The sequence below is a fragment of the Vigna angularis genome, chromosome 5 (genome assembly GCF_016808095.1).
Source record: "Vigna angularis cultivar LongXiaoDou No.4 chromosome 5, ASM1680809v1, whole genome shotgun sequence".
Taxonomy (NCBI): Eukaryota; Viridiplantae; Streptophyta; class Magnoliopsida; order Fabales; family Fabaceae; genus Vigna; species Vigna angularis.
The window spans coordinates 13,636,137-13,646,497 of record NC_068974.1 but is presented as its reverse complement, the minus strand read 5'-3'; positions in this window follow the sequence as shown (position 1 = coordinate 13,646,497).

Below are 10,361 nucleotides of genomic sequence, written 5' to 3'. Positions count from 1 at the left end.
TCTAACCGCCTCCTAAATCTGCTGCTGATGCCCTTTTATTACCAATGCTCTGGACATACTGTGTACCCCTCCTTTATTCCAGCCGAATTTCAGCCAGCTTTTCCGTTCCATTGTCTCCTTAGCATTTTGTCTTTCCTCAATTAAAGGTGCCAAAAAGTAAACAAAGGGCCCTCCGTTTGTGCTGTTCGTGTGTTTTTTTTTGCTTCCCTCTTCCAATATTGCCAAATTCCTTGGACGGTGGTGCCCACACTCCAAACTCCTGTAGCTCCTTCTGCTGTGCATGCAGAACCGTGACCTTCTCCTCTGTGGTGGATCCTCGTCTTTCAGCCATGACACACCAATCTTCCCTTCATCTCCACGCTCCCGTTCAAGCATCATCCGAGAGAGTGGTGGCTGATGCCCAAAGCTGAGACACACTTCTCATCCAGCTGCTTCCAAGCGTGAACCAATTAAGATAAATGAAGAAGTCTTCTCGGTAGTGGCTGCCCCAGCTGGACATGCTCTTTCTCCAAGACCAAAGCCGTAATCAAACAGCTGCTGGACATCTTCTTCCTCTCCAACTCATGGCAGCAACCTTGAAGACCTTCTTATATGCATCACGGTGCTTCAACCAAGGTGGTGGCTGCACCAGCTCTAGGCCGTCACACCCCTCTACACGTCCAGTAACAACCAGCTGCCTCCTTCTCCAATCTCATCACCTCTCTTGTTGCTGCTTTGTCTCCAACCAAGCTGTCTTTGCTGCTCCAGCCGTGACACCTCCCAAGCTGGATCAAGTGTTACTCTTCTTGCTGGACCATGCCTTCATTCACAACCTCTCCTCTTTGCAGGACTTGAAGCTGCTGGATATTGTATAAGCTCCATCACCGTGAAAGGGTGGCCACTCTCTTCTGCCCAAGCCGAGACACACTCCTCCACAACCTGCTGGACTGCACATGGAGAACGCTGCTGGTGTGTAGATGGTGTTTCTGCGTGAATGCTGTACCGAGAGCTCCTTCTTCACTGCTGGATCATGAATTTTGTTCGTGCCAAGTGTGGGCAGCTGCACCTCTCAAAACACCTTCTGGATGTTCCTTCTTGAAAGCAACAAAGAACCGAAAAGTCTTTCAATTTGTGGGCCATGATGTGCTTATTTTTCTTCAGCAGCGTGCACTTCCTTTCTAATCCCATCCAGCACCATTTTTTTTGAATTTAAAATAAGCTTTTCCAATTAAATAATGTGTTGCACCAAGGGGCTCTTCCTTCAAGACTTGGCTGCACCATGAGCTTCTAAAAAGAATTAAAATATACTTCTCCATGTGCTTTTAATTTTCCAAAACCGTGAACTTAACTTGCAATGTGGTCCCCTCCATTATCCTTCACGGTTTATCTCCAATGCTTGGCAAAAATGGATGGGCAGTGTGCTAATTGGCCATGTGATGTGTACGTGGGTTCCAAGCTTTGCTTCTAAAAATTTCAAAAAAAATATTCCATCTCAAGCTTCTTCGGATCAACACACAAATCAAATCAATGCAGCATAATTTCTTCTAAATGTCCTAATTTGTATTTCCAAAATTTTCCTGCAATTATTAATGCAAATAATTAACTCAGATAATTCAAATTAATTAAAATAAGAATTTCTGATCGAATTAAGCACAATCAATAAAAACGGGAAAATACTGGACAATTAAGCATAATTCCCTGATTAATTTTAGTACAATAAACTAAGTGAAGTGAAGAAAATAATGATTCATCAAAATGCAGCATGTTCAGTAGAGGCTTCCAGCAGTGATTTCTCAACTCGTTTGGTAGTGACTTTGGCAGACCGTTCGTTGACGCTCGGTTTATAGTGGTCGGCCTAGTTTGCTGGGCCGGACGGAAGACGATGTCGTCTTCGCTTCGTTGGCCAACGTCGGAGCTGCGACGACCGTGAATCGGAACCGACTAGAGGGGTTGAATAGCTCCGACACGGCCTTCAACGTTGTTCGGTGGCACTCCGGCAAGCACTCCGTCGGACCTCTCTCTCTCGAACTCCCTTTCTCCAACTCTCTCGGCCTCTCTCTCTAGGTCACACTCTCCCTCTCAACCTTCGCGCTTCTCTCTCTACAATTCTTCCAAATGAATTTGAAATTTGAAACGCCAACTTGAAAACCCTGCCCACCCCCTTTCCACATCATATTTCATTTGCTTTTTGATTTTCCACGTGGACCACTCCCATTTAGACACCTGTCCCGTGTCTAAATGTTGTCAAAAGAGATTGTTCAAGTATCATTTTCCTTTGTTAAATGACAACCTTATAATATTAGTCATACGTGAACACTTATAATTGTTGCAAAGTGAATAATCAATTGATATTATAATGATGTCATTTTATAGGGTAATATTGTTATCCCTCTTAATGATGTAAGAAAGTAATATTTAAATTATGAAAAAATTATTAAGATGATATTTTGTGAAATACAAATATGAAAACTTTTTGTCATTTAAAATTATAAGTAATAATTTCTTCAAATTTTATTTGCAGCGACAGTTGTCAGACCTCGAAAATTTAACCCAAAACCCTACCTGTTTAATCTCATTTAATGCGCCCAAAACCCTGTTCAGAGTCATTTAAAACCCACCCAAAAACTCTGCACACAGACGCCAGGTGTCAAGAATGGAAGATTCGGAAATCAGCAATGGAGGACAGGTGTCTACCATGGAGCGCACGTCCGTTTGGACGTGGGGCAGACAAAAATGATTTTCTGAAAACCCTGCCCACTCCCTTCTGCACGCACCTTCTCCTCTCCAAACTCCGACTTTCCATTTCTCCTTCTTCTCTAGAAAACTTCCCCTTCTCTCTACGGTAACACATCCTTCTCTTCTCCGATCCCGTTTCAGAAACCGTAGAAGCGTTCCCGGCGTCATAAGCTCCATTTTAAACCGATCATCTCCGAGTTCTGAAACTGGTAAGTTTCTTCCCTTAGTCGTCCGTCCTTCTGTTACATGCGAAGCCCAATTCTGGTTGCATGAAGGGGTATAATCTAAGTTATTCTTGATTTTATATGGTTAGATTTAGTTGGAAGAGTTAAGTGATCTTGAGGGTAGAAAGCTGTAGACGGGCGAACTCAAAATCTTACGTTTAGAACGTTTCACTCACTGATCCAGGTAAGGGAAGCTTATTCAATTTAATTCGTATGTGTGTATTGTTCTGTATGAACGTTCTGTGTGTGGTTTGAAGTATGATCTGTATTATTTGATTTTTGGTATATGATTATGATTATGAGTTGATGTATGAGAAGTATGAAATGTGCTATGATATGAGTATTTGAAAGTATGAAAGTTTATGCGGAGAAATGAGTTTAATGTAAATGAAACTTTGAATATGAATTTCCTATGATAATGAACGTTCGTCATTGAACGGTCCTTGACCGTTCGGTGTTGTTACCAAACTTCTTTGAAATTGAATTCTTTCATTTGGAAAGAATTCTAGTTGAGGACGAACGCCCTCTTTTATTAGTGCTACGTTTGAGCGTTCGGCCAACGTAGATATCCTGAGTGTTGTGTGAGGAATTGAGAAACTTTTAAACATAATTGGATCTTTAGTCATTATGAATTCTATCTTCACCATCCTGTAATAACCCTATTTCTATTTATAATTATGAGTTCAAATCAGCGATGGGTCTCGACCCAAAGCGTACGTATTGAGTGGCGCTCGGTCTTATACCGAACGCTCGTTTTTGTCGATAATTATCAAATGGGTAGAAATATCGTTCGTCCAAATTTCTATAAATCAGTATACCGCGTTCGGTCATTGACTGGCAGTCGGCTTCGATAATTAAATTGTTCTCGGTATGGTCTTCTACTCGTCTTGAGGTGTCTTCATCTAATTGGATTCGGCCTAGAGCCTCTCTACTTAAATCATTCTTTGAGTAGTGATTTGATCTTCCTAGAGTCAGTTCATTCAATTGATTCAAATAGAAAATGACGTTCGGTAAATCTGATGTGTCGGTCTTATTCAGTTCTGAAACGAGAAGTTCTCGATCTCGTTTTTCACGTTCGTCCTCGTTATGAAGAGGGCTGAACGCTCGTTATTTTGTGTAAATGTAATGAAAGACGAAAATGAGGTTAAAGTGAAGAATGATAATGAACGAACGGTATATGAGATGAATTAATGATTGTGGATTTTGAACGAGCGTTCCAGGGAGGAACGACTCATGTATGGATGAATATGCAATTTTGTAAAGTATGACTGTGGGCATGCTAATGCTGGCTGTTCATCCTGATGTTCCGTGAGTACTCGTCCTCACGTAGAGGAGGGTAGGTCATGTGTGGGAACGGCAGGAGGTCCTAGTCCTTAGGGGTACTTTGGATAGGGCTAACCTCGGGTGGCAGCTGATGTGATTATTCCAGTTACTACATCACCCGGGTGCAAGAACGCCTGTAGCTACGCAGATTCATACAGTCCGGACGGTCCGTCTAGTGATAGATTTGGTATGGTTTTATATGTGTTGAACTATTCTTGTGTTGTTGAAATGTTGATTTAAATGTTGATGTATGAATTAAATTACATAAGCTTACCCTTCGTTGTTCCTTGTGTTGTCTCTCGTCCTTGTACGTCCGTCCTGTCAATGCAATGATCATCCGTGTGGATGTGAGCAGAAGGCGAGGCATTGCTAGAAGATGTTATTGAAGAGGAGAATCTGGTAGACGTGGAAGTCAAGGCCGAGCCCTAGAGCGTTCGTTTATTTAGATGTTAGTTAATTAGTTTTGATTTTTGAACGTTCGGTTATTTGGTTTTGTAAAGCCGTTCGTCCCTGACTCTTATTATTTCTGTAGTATTGTAGTAAATTCTGTACTTAAAGCCGTTTGGTTTATGAACATTAATTTTTAGTGTAAAGACTGCACTGTTTTATTATGAAATGTAATTAATTCTAATTTATGGTTATTATTGTATTTTGGGATGTTACAACAGTTGAGTGAAAATAATTTCTTGTAAAACAATTATGTAATATTTCTATAAAGTATAACGACAATTAGTTGAGTTATGTTTTTTTTCTATATCATTAAATCCCAATGATTTTACAACAAATGGAATTACCTGCAATTATATTTATAAATTTATTCCAAAAGCATTTATCTATTTCTTTGCATGACTATTTCTATAATAAAAATATTAAAAATAAAATATTTTTAAAACAAATTTTAGAATATTATTAAGTTTTTTTAACATTGTAAACATCTAAATATATATACTATTTTCAATATAATTTATAGTATCCTAAATATTCTCTTAAATCATTTTATTAAAAATCTCTACGAAATTTAATGGTAGTTAGATATACTCAAATGATTATATATATTAAAACATATAGTATATTATATTATTAATTTATCATCATTAATGTGACATCCCAAAATATTATATACACATATAATATAATAGGATTCAGTTATTATAATATGTAAAAGCAGTCGAGAGATAGATGTAATAGTATTTAAATATGTATACAGTCATCCAAAAGATAGAGGGAATTAAAACGAAATCAAACTTGAGTACAAGTTTCCAAAGTTCTCCAAAATACAAGGCTATTGAAATTTTAAAGAGACCTAAAATGTTTTCTAAAAGTGTCGAGCTATATAAAATAAAAGCTAGGAGTTTTTCAAAATAACACGCTAATCAACTAAGAGTTAGTAGAGGGCCTAAGTACTAGGGGCTGGGTCTTCTTCAACCTGCAAAGCTTGCTCCAATGGTACATCATCACCTACTGCTCACATCCAAAGGATTGGATGATCATCGCAAGGGAGAAGACAAACACATGCAACACGTATAATGCAAGGGTAAGCTAGGTCTCAAACAAACATACAGATAATTTCAATTCAATCTAGCATTTCCAAGAACGTCCATACACACATAAACATGTAAGTCATCCTAAACATAAATATTTATTTCACAAAACTCATTAAAGCAAGCATCCTATCATGTTAAGACTCCTAAACACGTCCGAACATAGAATGTATGTAGAGCTGGGACGGGTTGTGCACTTGTGATGGTCCCTACTGCTTTGCAAAGCCATTACCGAGGGGTTCCACCCGACCATACACAAGGCTAGTCCGTTACTGCGGAATAAACCTTAAGTGATAGCGCCTACCCTAGGACCTCCCACTACTCCCACCACACGCGTCAATCCTCTCTAAGTGAGAATGAAAGACTGTTGGAGTGTTAGGGATAACCCCCCATATGGAAGCCTCTCACATTCATTCAACACACTAACTGATCCCACCGAGAGATCTTAATTTCATATTCAATCCGACCACTTTAAATCACATGATATTCCTCTTGGATCATTAATGTACCTCATAAACCACTTTGATTCATCAAACATAAAATTTCATAGTCATTCAAGTGCATTCTTACTATATTGTCTCATACCAAACCCATACACCATCATACAACATCAGCCATGTCATAAAAACAACTCATACATTACATACTTTCACAAAACCATAACTTATTAACACAAATTTCTTTAGGACTTTCAATTATCAATACTTAAGTAATTCAAACAGCTTGGAGACCCTCACCAATGGCTCCGGAAGGGTCAAAAAGCCCCAGAACGACCTAAAGAACGTCCAAAACGGACATCCGGAACCCCTAAAACCACTCAAAATTGTCCTGAATTATTTTCCGACGACAATAATCGATTATCATATGTGATAATCAATTATTTGCGAGAGCTTTGAAGAGGATACAACTCTCTTACTAAAATAATCGATTATCAAGTGAGATAATCGATTATTCTTATCAGTTTTTGACAACAACGTGATTTTTCTGGTTTTGGTGCATCTTAGACACTTTAATGAGTTTCTAACACTCCAAACTTGATCTATATGACGAAATAAACTTGTACAACTGATTCTAATACTTCCTAATCTTATTATCTAGTGATTTAATGTTGATTTAAACTTTAAACCCTCAATTTCATCAACCTAGGTACTCAATTCTGAATCTACCACTTATAAATTATTTTTAACACTTTCAACACTCCTAATGAGTCACAATTAACTTACCCAAGTTATCTAAACTGATCCTAACAGCCTGGAATACAAAATTCAGATTTTGACTACCTTAGTTCTCTTCATAGGTTATAAACTTCAATGATTCACATGGTTATTTCCTAATTTGCAAGAGCAAAATCGCATGCCCTAATTTCAAGAACAGTGGAGGAAAAGGACAAAACCACTTACCCGCTATAGAACGCGAAACCGATCGGTTCAAGTCGAAGCTCTCGACTCCGGGAACGCAAAATCACCACCTAAATGACAATGCACGGGTCAAATTTCAAGATTTGGTAGAGAGAAGGCAGAGAAAGTTAGGGCTTGAAATTTTTAGAGAGAAGCTCAGAAAGTTAGAATCTGCTGAGCTCTTTCCTAAGGTCAGATTGACTTAGAGAGATGGGTCAGCTGTCCCACATAGGACCCAATGGCCCTTTTTATAAATTTACAGACCCTTACAATTAACATATCAATAATATATATATATATATATATATATATATTAAAATATTGTGTTATGAATATGTTAAACAAACCAATAGTTTATTATAATTAATGTATGTTATTGTAAAATTCATATTTTACAAATAATACATTATTACCAAAATAAAATATGGACCAAGTTAATTAGACATAATATTATTATTGTACGAGAAGTTAGCTTGTTTGGCTTATGGATAATTATTTAAAAAAAGAAAATAAATTTTAAGTTTTTAAAAATTTGAATCTTTTTATTTAAGTTCTTTCTTTTACATAATAGAAATTTAATTAAAATATTTTAAAAACGTAAGGAAAAAACCTTCAAATGAAAATTTAATTAAAAAAATTATATAAAATACAACACATAATTAAATTAATAAATAAATATTATATTTCATGAAATTAAATATTTAATATCATAAAATATATTTAATGAATATGTCCTAAACACAACGTTTTTATATTTAATATATATATATATATATATATATATATATATATATATATATATATATATATTATAAGGATGTCTTGATGGAAAAATTTTCCTATTAAAGAATGATAAATTTTTATTACTTCTATAGAATTTGAAACAGAAGATAATAAAATTTTTAGCACATATTTCTTAGTATAAGTAATAATTATTTTTAAACACGTTAGATCTGTTAAGAATATAAAAAATTATAAAATAATAATAATAATGTAACTTCACACTATTATTCGAATGGACTCAGTTTTTTTTTCTTTTAGGATGTCTAAATAAGTTAAGGTATGTTACTTGGTTTTATAGTTAGAGTTTAGTTTAATTGAGTTAAGATATGTTATGTGTCAAGCTAGGTTATCTTTAAAAGTAATTTAATCACAGTATCTATTAAATATATTTTTGACTTGAACTAAACTATTTTAAAATTTATAAAATACTAAAACTCTTAAAATTGTCACCTTAATTCAGATTACATTCTTTGGATAAAATTGTCTTAAAACACTATAATAACTGTAAGGTCTTGAAAATTTAACCAAACTCCACCTGTCAAATCACGTTTTAATTACCCAAAAACCCTGTTCAGAATTTGTGTTAAGAAACGCACCCAATCCCACATTCTGACCATCATTTAATGCACCCTCGTCACACGTGTAGTGCCATTAAAACGCACTCACTCATTCTGCATGCAACTGCCAAGTGTCACTTTGGAACATTCGAAAACGTTAGTGGAATCCAAGTGGCAGCAGGTGAATGGACGTTCGTCCTACGTGGGGAGAGAAATTTCTTTTCTGAAAAACACTCTTCCCACTTCTCTGCATGCTTCATCTTCTTCCCCAAACTCTTGATTTCCAAATTCTCCACCTTTTCTCTAGAAACCTCCATCTTCTCTCTACCATAATTCACTTTCTTCTAATCCGATTAAATTTTAGAAACCGTAGAACCACCCCTGGAGTCGTGAGCTTCATTTTGAACCGATCACCTCAACGTTCTGACACCGGTAAGTTTCTCTCCTTCGTCGAACGTTTTTCTGTCTCATGCAAAGCCAAACTTTGGTTGCATGAATATTAAGTTCTTAGTATTTCTTGGTTTTATGGTTAGATCTGGTTGGAAGAAGTAAGTGATCCTGTGAGGGTAGAAACTGTTAGCAGACGAACCAAATACTTTGAGTTAGGACGTTCACTACTGATCCAGGTAAGGGAAGCTTATTAAATTTAATTCGTATGTTTGTCTTGTACTGTATGAACATTATATGTGTCGCCTGAAGTATGAACATGTGTTATTTGATTGTTGGTATATGATCATAAGTATGAGGTGTATATTGGTTGAGTATGCATGATCGAACGTTGCTGTACTGAATGAATATGATATATGTTGGTTGAAATGTATGATATGGGTGATACGTGTGAATATGAAATATACATGCTTAGAAGCGAGTGAATGTAAGTGAAACTTGAATATCAACTTCCCTTTGATAACGTATGTCCGACATTAAACGGTCCTCGACCGTTTGGTGTTCTAGTAAACTTCTTTGAATTGGAATACTTTCATTTGGGAAGGATTCTGGTCGAGCATGAGCTATGTAGGTCTTTTACTTAGAACTCATAATGAGCAGTGTCGATCTTACACATAGTAATCGTATTGGGTAGTGCTCGGTCTTACACCAAGCGCTCTCACTCTTTTCTTGAAAAACCCTTGATAATACAGATCCTTCATCTGTGTCGACCAACAGTGTCGAGCACCCTTGATAATACAGATCATTCATATGTGTCGACCGACAGTGTCGATCACCCTTCTTAATACAGGTCGTCCATCTGGGTCGACCGACCGTGTCGAGTACCCTTCTTAACATAGGTTGTTCATCTGTGTCGAGCAACCTTCTTAATACAGGTCGTCCATTTGGGTCGACCGACAGTGTCGAGCACCATGTTAATACAGGTCGTCCATCTATCTGGTAGTCGGTCCTATTCTGTTTTGGAACGGGGTAAATTCTTCGGTCTCGTTCCTCACGGTTGTCCTCGTTATAAAGAGGGCTGAATGTTTGTGATTTTATGTACTTGGACTGAAAGACAAAAATGGAAATAAAGTGAAAGATTTATGAATGATGACTAGTATAAGTGATGATTTAATGATTGTGGAATTTGGACGAGCGTTCCGTGGAGGAACGACTCTTGTATTGAATATGGAAAGTTGTATAGTATGACTGTGGTAAAGATGCTGATGGCTGTTCATCCTGATGTTCCGTGAGTGCTCGTCCTCAAGTAGAGGGGAGTAGGTCATGTGTGGGAACGGCAGGAGGTCCTAGTCCTTCTGAGTACTGTGGACTGATAGGGCTAACCTCGGGTGGCAGCTGATGGACGTTTCCAGTTACTACATCACCCGGGTGCAC